Here is a 12,402-nt window from a genome sequence, read left to right as displayed (position 1 = left end):
GATGCCCACCCATCCATTTCTGGGAGGTGCTGACCTATTAGCCCCATATTCCCCCTCGGGTTGAAGTCTACCATCCCGTGGCCCTTGGTTCATGTGAGCCAGTGGACATGGGGGTGGCAGAGTCCATGGAATGGAATAGATTAAAGTTTCTGGTGCCAGGGTTTCAGAGGTTATGCTCAGGGGTTTCCCTCTCCCATCTGACCTCGAATCTCTCATCCCCTACTCACTGATGGCATGCAAGAATCTGACCCTTTTGTTCTTCTATTAAGGCCTTACTGGTCTCTATTAGTTGTTCCTGCATGGCTATTTGTATATGGAGCCTGTCATTTTTCTCACAGAGATCCTCATTGTCTATCTCTGCTTCCTTCCTGCTTTGGGAATATTGGGCCAATTTTTGCTGCAGGTGACTCACCTCCTGAGTCCTGTCCTTACTGGCCTGGTCATTCTTTGCCAGAGCATATTCCACCCTCCTGTTGTGCTCTAACAGCTTTTCATAGTCCATTTTGAGTTCACCCAGTCCCTGAAGGGCCAGGTGATTTTCTTCCACCTTGGTTTTTAAATGGCTGACTTCCTGGCCTAAGGTGTCACTTTCCTGAATTAGAGTACCCCTCTGTGCAGCCAGGTCGTCCCTTTGTTTTCTAATGGCACATCATTTCTGGCGCTCCTCATCAAAATCTGTTTGAGTGTGGAGCTCCTTCACAATTAATTTATTATTTTCTTCCTTTATCTCATCAATCTGGTTTTCCAGGGCGATTATCTGCCCTGCACAGGCCCTATTATAATTTAATTGCTGTTCCTGCGTTTGTTGGCTCTGTAGTAGAGAATCCAACCTTTCTTGGCACTCTTTTTGCAGTGTCAGTAATTTGGTGTTTTGCTCTACCCTCTCTTGCTGCAGGAGATCCAGATCTTCTTTTACTTTTGTAAGGTACTGTCTGGTTTCACTCCCTGATTCTTGGCTCTTTTATAACCTTTGCTCTGCAGAGTCCAGATTAGTTTGGGTCTTCTCTAGGATTGTACTTGCCTTTTTGCCAGGTCTAGGTTTTCGGCATATTTTTCCTGTATTACTCCAATGTGGAGGTACAGGTACGCCGCTATTTTGGCAATTTTACATTGCTCTTCTTTTACCCTTTGGGCCATATACAGTTCACTAAGTGCCTGGTGTAATGGACCCTGGTCCTGCTTTATATCTAATTCTGTGGCAGTGGCTTGTTGTTTGATTTCCATTCTCATCCTGCTCAACCCATTCACCCCTGACAAACAATTTGTGCAGTAGGTGTTCTTTTGCCACTGGGATCACCATTCCGGAAATATATATTTTTTTCTGACTTATCTCAGGGCTATTTTACTTTTGTAAAACAGGCCCAACTCCTTTGAGTATTTCTATTGAAGGGTGTTTTACAGTGTAGCACAGTGTGGTAGCCCAACAAGGTGTATGTACCCCGTCAGTTAGCCCGCTGTGTTAGACTGTAACAAGTCGTATGTCTAATTCAGGATCCTGGATGAGCCCCCAAGCTGTAAGTGATTTCAATCCGGCACACACCCAAGTCAACGCCTAGCTTGTAATGCACAACTGAAATTCTTATTTATTTTTGGTCTAAAAGTTCTTTTATTCTGAACGATACACCAGTCATATCACGCCCCTCTCCTGGAACCCCCCCCCCCCCCGGTCACACTGAACAAGGAATCAGGCTGGTTTGCAAAGTTAAAATATTTATTTATGTATTTACAATTTAATCACACTATGTTTTGATGGGTACACAAAAATCACCAATGGGGTGATGTAAGAAAAAATAATCTCTTTAATACACAAGGAGTAATAATGAGCAAAACAATTCAGCACAGAAATAATACTTTTGTGTGTGTGTGCCGATAAAATAGCACTGTGGTTAAAGGTTCCCCTTGTACACCCCCCAACCCTCCCAATAGGCAATGAAAAGAGATAGGAGGAGAGAGCAGGTATTCAGGAATGGCAGAATTCAAACAAATTAACAATCCCAATTCCCCCAGCAAACACGAGAGAAAACAGAATTGACTGTCAATCTGTCTGAATGGCTTTTAAAGTTATCTTGAGAATGGATTGGGCAAAAACACTAAATATGGTTTAAATTGCTGAAATTGTTATAATTATGGGAGCCAATTTGAATGGTTGCACACAAACACAAGCAATGATTTAGTACCAAGAAACAATTTGAAATCTTAAAATTAAGGTCGGGAGCAATCATAAGCTGTTTTACATGTGAACGAATTTCCCTAAAAAGAAATTTGCAGCAAACTTTTCACTACGCGATAATCGCGATAACGGGAGAACCACATGGATTTGGGATGCAGTTTTAGATGCGATTTGAAGCGGTGGATGTTAGCTACAAGCAGAAGTTAAAAATGGAGGAAGTTATGGACGTTTTTGTGGAGGTGGTTTTTTGAGATAGGTGCAAGAGTGGAAAACGGGAATTCGCTTTTAAAATGACAAATGGGATTTCTAACACGAGAGGATGACTATGAATAAACGAATACCACACAGGAACACAGCCACTTGAACAGGGTGACTGCCTGCAGAGGAGCTTGCCTTCTTCAGATGAAAAATATCAGCGCAAAGATAGTTTTAGCAATACTGGTACAGGAGGAAAATAGGAGGGATAGGATAGAGAGTTTAGACAATTCAAAAATACTCCTAACAATGCAGGTTTGGAAGACAAGATAGGATGGATTTAAGATAGGGATTGACTATGGACAGTACATAGGCTAGTGACACAGTTCTATCTATAGATACTCACTAGATATGTTTTTAAGCAGAACCGTCAGGATTCTGGTCCATCAAGATTCTGGTCAGGGAAGGGAATCTGGATATGGGACGGACAGCTGGGCACATCGGATTGGATCTGCAATCAGCAAGGCACTCTAGTCACGAGCACGGCACAGGACTGCAGTGGATATGCCCTTCTCTGGTCACCGCACGGCACAGGACTGGATTGGATCTGCCCTTTTTGGTTCTGATGATAATTATTTCAGCAGGCAAGCAGTACAGTGCAGCCCGGCTGTAGTATGATGCTTCTCCTTAGGTTTGTGGGGTAGGTCCTGGTTCTGGAAATTGAGTCCTAGCTGAAAGTGGTTCAGCTATGCAATGAGTTCTGCTTTGCCAAGTTTCTGGAGTCTGGAGCAAGGAAGATGGAAAGTTCTGTAGCAGGGTGCTCCACCAGCATTAGGATTGTGGGCGAATCTGTCTGTCCATTTCTGCCCTCTGATGTCTCTATTTATGCTATGATAAAGGGTGTGTGTGTGCTGGTTTATCCTAAGCTCGCCCCTTTGATAGGGATTGGTCAGAATCTCCTCTCTGCCTTGATAGGAGGAGAAAAACAGTGTGTCACATTTATGGTGTGGGTTTATGAGGATTAGAGTCCACCCCTAGCCTCTTGAACACAAAATCTACTTTTGACACAAAACATATTTACACATGTGCAACACCTATAAAACCACATATACAGAGTGCATATTGTGCACAGCAGCTACTCCTTCAAACCCCGTAGCTGTGGGATCTTGTGTCTGCTTTTCACAAAATGTTGCCCTTTTCATCCGGAACACAATGTCCAATTTATCAGCAAATGTATACAAGTGTGCGCGTACCACATGGGCATGAGTGTATAAAGTTTCATACTTCTTGCAGAAATACATTTGGTGTAAAATCACATTTTATGCTGTTTCCTTCCAAATGATGTCACATGATTTTGCCGCCTCTTGAAATGTGCAGCCCAAATTTAGATTTTCAATTCTGTTACTTTTGTGTTTTTGACAATTTTAAGTGGCAAGTTTTATGTATTTAAACAAAATGTTCTTTGTTAATGTTCAACCACAGATGGCTGTTTGGGTCCGCCTCTTTCTCTCCCTTCAGTCCAGAAGCTTCTCCTCCCTGTTGGCTCTTGGCAGAGTCCATTTATGACTATCCTCACAACTAGCATTTCCTGCTTTGCAGCTGTTCATTGTTTCATTCCCCACTGCAGACCAGGTTTTTCCGCAACCCTATAATTATTGCTTTGGTGTGATTTCCTGGTGGAGGGAGCTGGAGGGGGAGGCCTTGCCTTTGTGAGTAAAGCTGTTATTCCGGTTTGGTAGCTTTAGCCAAGCTTTATTTTAATTGTTAATTCTGTTGCATTTTCCCTTAGCTTAAAACAAACTTGTGATTCAAGATTCAAGATTTTAAACCATGGGATCAAAACAATTACAGCATAGGTTACCATCAGTACAGGCCTCTTAGATTGCAAACATTTGATTTCAGTTCATACATGTTTAAAGTTTAATCCTGCAGGCCCATCACAGCTGTCATTCGGGCGGCCCAGAGTACTGCACCCAGATTTTGACAGATCCACAGACAGGCCACTTTTGCTGTGGAAATCCCTTGATAATTTCAGCTTTTCAGGACATTGTAAGTTCACAATGGTTTCTTATACTAAGTGAATTGTAGCACCCTGCAAGAATTTTGGATGTTTTAGGGTGTTTTGTACCGACATTCTGCAGTTTCAGCAACAAAGAAAAAAAGTATTTAAAGCAAGATTTAGCAAAGCACTGCTTTTCCTTCTGTAATCCATCTTCACATGTTGTGGAGCCCAGTGACCTGTTTCAGGAGTGAGATCTCTGTTCCACCACTGACAACCTGCATGGCAGATTGGGCAGCCATCTTTTTGTGCTTTGCAAAGTGTGATTTTCAGAGGTTGTGGCACGCACAAGGGTTTTGTGGCTATTTTGATGTTTCTGGCACTTTCAGAACACAGTGATGCTGCATGGGAGAGCAACAAGTGGGTTGAATCATCCCACACTCCTACTTCTAACCAATCACTGCGTGACTTTACACCCTGCTCGAGGCAGTGGCCTGTTATTTGCATGGCTTCAGTCTCGAGGCCTACTAAATATTATGTACCTGTAAAGCATTAATGTAAACACATATGTGTATGCATATATATTTAGTGTTATAGTCTCTATCACTTAGTGTTGCAACCACACACTCCTACTTACTTAGTGTTTCTCTGTTCTTCTAGTCTGTGCTAATGTGTGTATATCTGTTTGGTTAGGGTCCATTTTCTGTCCCTATATTATTCTGTCCTCGCCATCCCTTTCATGGTTTAGCCTGTTAATGAATGCATCCATCTGTGTATATACATGTTTTTCTGATATCCCTCTCATGTAGCAAAAAGAATTACACCTACTACTAATGTGTCATGTTCATGACCCTAAATCTAATACAGCTTTCTTTATAGAATGATCATGTATTCTAGCTCATATCATGCTTCCTGCCTCTTGGGCCTACTTACTTGCACCTATCTCTATGTGCATGACACATTGACTCTTGGAACACATTTATTGGCTCATTGTCTTTTCCGTCTTTTGGCACATCTAGAACCTACAGTGCATGTGTGTGTGCTGCTCTTCATTACATCTCTTGGTGAAAGGATACACTGGGAATGAAAGGGTAATCTGCATGTGGCCTGTAACTTTGGCCTTTGAGGTGTGTTCTGACTCATGCTTCATGGATTTTCTTAGTTTGTATTTCCTCTCATGTTCAGGATGTGTGACGTTCATCCCGACATAGCCAAGCAATATAAAATCAAAGGTGTTCTTATCAACACTCTGGCAGCATGTTTCATTCCCTTTTTATGACCCCTCCACCATCGCCACTTCAAGGCATTTATTTATTTATATAGCACTTCTTGCCATACTCCTCCACTGCTAAGCACTGGACTAAACAAACAGTTCCTGTCATCATCCTCTTCCTAAGAGCTGGATAGTGCCCTTGAGCTATCATATCAGTTGGTAGAGTGTTTCACTTGTGTGATTTTAACTAAACATTTCACTCTACTTTCCATTGACCGTTTTTATTGTCTCTTTCGTTTTTTTCATATATTTGCATTCTGTTAATGGGATATCATGCTCACAAAACATATTTTCTATCTACATGTAACAATACTCCTCCCCACATTCCTGAATTGCATTGCTTTTAGTGTCACAAATGGCATCACACACCTCACCAATGATGACTGCACTGAGTTCTTCACATCATTAATCGCATCACCACTGTCTAAATTGTTAGAAATATAAGTGATTTGTTGAGGAACGTGTGCAAGAAACATTGGTCTATTTAATGGTCAGAGTGGTTTAAATAACTGGGTCAGTCATGTTGTGTTTGGGGTGTGTGGTACACACAGAACATAGCCACACCCTGTGCCCAGTGGTTGCAAAGTTTAGAGATAATCTATGTGGGTTATGTCCCCGTTTCATGTCAGTACTCTAAAAGCATGGCATTAGGTCATTCCCTCTGGCTTCACCGTCACAAATTAGTATGCTAGGGGATAGCTGCAACAGTTCCTGTATATGATTGTGACAAATATATGGGGTTGCTTCTGTATAACAAATAACATTTGTGTAGGTACCCGCTCATGTATAATGGGAGTTGTGTGTCGTTATACAATAAATACATTCACAGTCAACTTAAACATGTATAACAAATAATATGTTTTTTTTGTAATGGTATTGTCAACCGTTTTTTCTTTGTTTAACTTTTATTTTGAGCCCACTCCATCTTCACATCACCTGTGTGACTGGTTGCTAATTAAACTGATCATTTTTAACAAGTCTGTTTTCTATTATTTGAATTTTTATAATTGTCTTTGTGTATTAAGAAAGAGATTTGTGAAGTTTTAGCAGAGTCCGTTTTATGTCAGTTAGTACCTTATAAGCCCTGTAGTATAATTTATAGTGCTTTGAAGTGTAGCGCTTTGAAGTATAGCGCTTTACTGAATGTGATAACATCCTATTGCCAGCAATAATGTGGCACACACATATGGTCATTTTATGTTGCCAATATAACAGGTGAATATATGGCTGGAGGCATGCAAGGTATGGAATTCATAATGCAGCCAGAAAGCCCAATATAAAGCTACAGAGGGTAAGGAAATAAGGCCAAACCCAATCTAAATGCAAAGAGTAGTCATCAAAAATTAACATTTTTTTTGGCGGTAAGAAAATATCGCCAGACCCCAAATCTACACAAAATATCCAACATATTTATGGTGCGTTTCAGGCCGGGAAAGTGATCTTAGAGCACCTACTGGGCTTGGCAAGTGTGTCTCACACTACGATGTGTACATTAGAGGGAACCCATTTCATAATAGCAGTGTGTCACTAAAAAACACATTTCAGAATGTCACAAATAGAAGCCACATTCTCAGAACTAGTGCAATATCTGGAGGCAAAGTTATATGCAGATGGGACATGGTCATCAAATAATGCCACAGAATGGCATGATCACATTTATGGTGAAGTGCAGAAAGAACCACTAGACAGCATTTTTGCAGAAGGCAGCATAATTCAGGTCTGCCTTCTGAGATTATTAAATGCAGCTGATAAACATGCAGAAAAAGATTGTCTGATACGGCTATGCGCCAAGACATGGTTTATTTTGAATAGGTCCCTGCGAATGCAAGAAAATGATACTAAGCTGATTAACAGGTTAAAAGCCAACCTAGATGGCGAAAGTAAAAAAGAGGAAATGTTAAGAGCAGAATTAGAAGGATATCAAAAAGACATGCAGTGAAAATGTAGAGATTTTGATATGCAATTGTCCAAAAGCAAGAAACAGTTTAAGGACAGTGAACAAGAATTGGTACATTTAAAAGCGTTGGTTGACCATATTAGACAAGACAAAGATGAGGTTGTTTCGGAAATGCAGAATTTACAAAAAGAACATTATGAAAAAGAAAGTGATCTCCAAAATGCAGAACAGGAAATGGTTAAAATGTTTCAAGAAAGAGACAAGAGAAACAAAGAATTCAATGAATGCCAAATGCAAATATGCGATATGCAGGAGGTAATTAATAAAATGAGTGATGAAAACAACTGTTTTCAAAATGAGGCAGACAGGCTCCTTAAGAAGTGTAAGGATTTGGAACAGAAAATATGCATCTCCAGGTCCCAGGATAGACGGCAGGGCACCACATTCAATGGAGTTGAGGTGAATCCTATTTCTACCCAAAGAGCTAGTGCCCCAGTGATTGGGCCAGTGACTGAACTTGGTTACAGCGCCCTTGGGGATTTGATACTCCCATTGGGGGCCGCCACCAATCCCATACACCTGGAACCAGGGTTGAATCACCAAGTAGCGCAATTCCATGCATTGCAACGAGTAGCCCCATAATGATAATGAAATCCATCAAAGCTCTGATAAAACCATTTAAAAAAGGAGGGGAATGCTGCATACTTAGGACCACTTAGAAGTGGTGCATGACATATTTAAAGCCCTCCAGATACCTAAGGAACAATACAGGCAGTATTTTCATTTAACTCTAGATGCTCCCACAGCCAGTATCATAAGGGGATTAAATGAACAGCAGAATATGACATGGGCAGAGTTTGAAAAAGACGTTAGGCGTCATTTTTCTACTTTCCAGTCATTGCAGGAGGCGAAGAAAGTTGCTTACACAATCACTGCTGTGCCTAATACATCCCCTCGCCTGTTTTTACAAGACTTAAAAAGTGCTTTTTCTTGCTTTGATGTATCTTTTGATCCCAATTCCAATGAGTTTAAAACTGCCTACTTCTATGGGCTACAGAAAGACATCATATCACAGTTGGTCTGTGAATTTGACCGTGACAAGTCACTTGAATGGATTGTACACCAAAGCAAAAAACTATATGAGGTACTCTATTGTCAGGGTACAGAAAGTGATAAAATGAAAGACACTAGACCAAAATCTAAAGAACCCTCAGCAACAGTGATGGAAATCAGGTCAGCCAAAATGTCCCTTGAGTCTGCTCAGAGTCCAGGTAAAAATAATTTGACACCTGAACAAAGGGGTAATCAACCAAGGTCATCACTTCCTGCACCAATGTTTCAATCACATGATCCTAGTAATAGGGAGAGCTACATCAGCCCTAGGTATTTAGGGGACAGACCCCGGGTAGGATATCGGCCTGATATGTCAGGTATGAACAATAACCAGAGACAAAGTCAGGATTAAAGAAATAATGGTCCCTACCAGACATTGGGGACACAGAGCAGATTTTATCCCAACACCATGATATACGGTAATCAGGATAGACCCCGATATGTAGATCGATTTACTGATAATGGGAATCAACATAGGGTTCAGTACCCACAACATGAGAGACAAGACATGAGGCAGAATATGAATTATGCTCCACGTCAATACAATGATTCACCACCACCAGGGGAGTACAACCAAAGGATGGGTGCACCTCGCTCCCCTCCACATATGAATCAAGAGTTCAGAAGCAATCCCAATAGAAATCATTCTCCTGAGAGGTATCAGAATAGATCCAATCAGGGGGAAAACAACCAATATCGATCTAGGCCACAGAGAGAGGATTCTAGAGAAATGGAAAGATTCCAGTGTCTCGAGGCCCAAGTGAAAATGTTGGCTGAACAAATAGGAAAGCTCTGTACAGCACAAAAACAGTCATCAAAGGAGGGGGCAGAAGGCCATAGCAATGACCGGGTGGTTTCTGATAAGTGACTAAGTACTTATGATACCTGCAGTGCCAAGAAAACAGAATGCTCTGATGTGATTTTCCATAATGATTCTGAGATGTCTAAAGATTAAAAAATAAACATACCGGTAAATGACCATGTGACAGAAAGTCCAAATACCTTTATGAAAGAGGTCTGGTTTAACCTAGAGCTAAATCAAACATTGGAGATGTGTACAAATGAAACAGGAAAACCTAAAATTCCAAAAGAACAAAGAGACTTAAGAAAAATGACTCATGTATGGGGAATACCAGTGAACAGGGAGTAAGGGGGGATGCTATAACTCCTTCCCTGGGGAATCAGAGCAATAACCAAATGCAGGCAGAAAAAAGAAATACTCAAAAGGAGGGTACAGGTCAATCACCAGAAGAATTCTTTGAGCCACATATTTTTGAAGAAGTTAAAAGGACTGGTACCATACTAAATGATCCACAAATGCACAGAGTTAGACAATGACAAATTGCCAAGTGATGTTATTACGCATGTTCAGTTGGAGGATTGTAATGTGACCTCTGATGATACCTGGATGGATGGGCGAACAGTAGCCACACTCCAAAAAACCTCTGAACATGGAGAAATGAATAAAGTCTCTCGTGCAGAAATTGGTAAAAAGGAGGGAAAAATATCTTTCCATTTACCAATGTGCTTAGCCAAAAGTGAAAAAGGCCTGAGAAAGGTAAATCCTGAAATCAGTAAAAATGTGCACTTCTTATGTGTGTTAGAGGAAGTTGAAGACAGGTATTATGCTCCCATCACTGTAGAAGAGAAATGCAATACATTTGCAATGATTTACACTGGTGCACAGGCCACACATATGTCCAAAGAATTGGTAAAAATTATTAATGAGGGGAGATCTCCACAGAATCAGATTACAGTGAGGCAAAATGAAGGTCCAGTGCATAGCTTTAACGGGGAGGAGGTGCCTATTATTGGTGTTACCGAGGTTGACATAAAGATAGGAAAACACAGAATGAAACAAAGTATTGATGACATCTATTTGTGAAATTCCATTTCTGATGGGAACACATTGCCTGAAAAGATTGTCTCCTCTCATAGATAGGGTGAATGGAGTACTGTGGTCCCTGACCAAAAAATCATTGAGACCTAAGAAACTAAAATCACAAAACAACAATATAAATGAATGTCCCACTGTTGCCAAAACAAAGAATGCAGTAAAGGTATATCTCCAGAATAGCTGTATACCCAGCGTCATTGTTATCTTGATGTGTTAAGGTAAAATGCAGAGTGAAAATGAAAAACAATCTGTACAAATATATTTAGACCCTAGGAAAAAATGGCAAACTGCAATAGATGAGCACACATTACGTTTTTATTTAAAAGAGAAGACATGCAAACAGAACAGATACAAAAAAACACATCACCACTCTTTCTGAAATACACATGGAAGATGAGCAATCATGGGTTCACATTGGTATAAATGACTATTCTAAAATAATAAAAACCACTTTAGCGCTTGAACAGGAAAGAAGCTTTATTAATGAGAAATTGCTGCAAAAAATTATGGAGAGGGAGGAAATGTCAAAATTTAGAATTAAGAACCAATTCTGGTTTGGACAGTCCAGACTTTGAAAATCAAATTGTAGGCAGATGCATGCTGAAGATTAGTATTGGACAAAAAAAAATCACCATAATATTTGGATAGTGAGTGGGACACAAAATGACTTTTACATGGGTAATGATATCATGCACAGAATGTGTATGGTGTTAGATTTCCTTAATCAAAAAATATGGTCACGCCTAGGTGGGCCGGCACCTGAATTTGAAGACAAAAGAAGGGCTTATCATTGCGCACAACTGGTTCCATATGCAATTGAATTACAGCTGAGGAAGGATACTATTATCCCTGCATTCACCAAGCAGTTTGCAATAACGCTGAAGTGCAAAAATTGACAGCAGATGAAGGATTCTGATGCATTTGTGTGCTTGAATGAATCCATAAAACAGCAAGGCCTGGATTATGAATACATTCCATTGCTAGATGTTGGTGAAGGGTCTGTAAACATTTTGGTGAATAATAAAGGATGTCAAGATATTCATTTAGAGGACAATTCTTCATTAGGAATGTCCATACAAAGATCACATTATACTGCAGATTTCAATAACATGGTAATTGGAAATATCGTTGAAAGGTATGTAGAGGCAGGGGGTGTGTTGCCAGAGTACCTGGGTTCTCAGCCCAAATGCATCTTTCAAATTCAATCTGTTGTAAGTGACTTCAATCCAGCAATCCAAATAAGTCAATGCTTAGGATGGGATGCCCAATGGAAGCCCTTATTTATATATTTATGTCAAAGTTTGTTAAATCTGGATGATGAACCCTTATATAACGCCCCTCGCTTTGAATCCCCCTGACCTCACTGAGCCAAGAAGTAGGTTTGTTTTGCAAATTAAAATATTTATTTGAAGAATTAAACAATATACATATCACACTTTTATGAACAAAATAATATTTGAATAGCACACCTATGAATATGGACGGTAATCGACAATGGGTACTATTACAAAATTGACACTCTTTAATCACTTAGGAGTATGAATATGAAGGATACTGTAGCAGAGAATACTTTATATGATTCAAGGAAATGCAATGATGGGAAAGAATGCAACACAGAAATAACTTGATATGATTTCAATCAAAAGATAATATGATCACTTTTCCCCCTGCGACTACTCACTTCCCCCAATATGCAATATGAAGAGATGGAAATGAGGGCACACAGGTTTCAGGAATACAATCAAGAATGCAGTTCAATTCCAGTTTCCCCCCAGCAAGCTTAGAGAGACACAGGAATGATTTTAAAACACAGGTCAAAACGCTTTGGAATGTGATTGCAATGGATGGAAAAATATGC

This window comes from Ambystoma mexicanum, chromosome 13 (assembly GCF_040938575.1).
Source record: "Ambystoma mexicanum isolate Mex_15411 chromosome 13, UKY_AmexF1_1, whole genome shotgun sequence".
Taxonomy (NCBI): domain Eukaryota; kingdom Metazoa; phylum Chordata; class Amphibia; order Caudata; family Ambystomatidae; genus Ambystoma; species Ambystoma mexicanum.
This window is presented reverse-complemented; position numbering follows the sequence as displayed.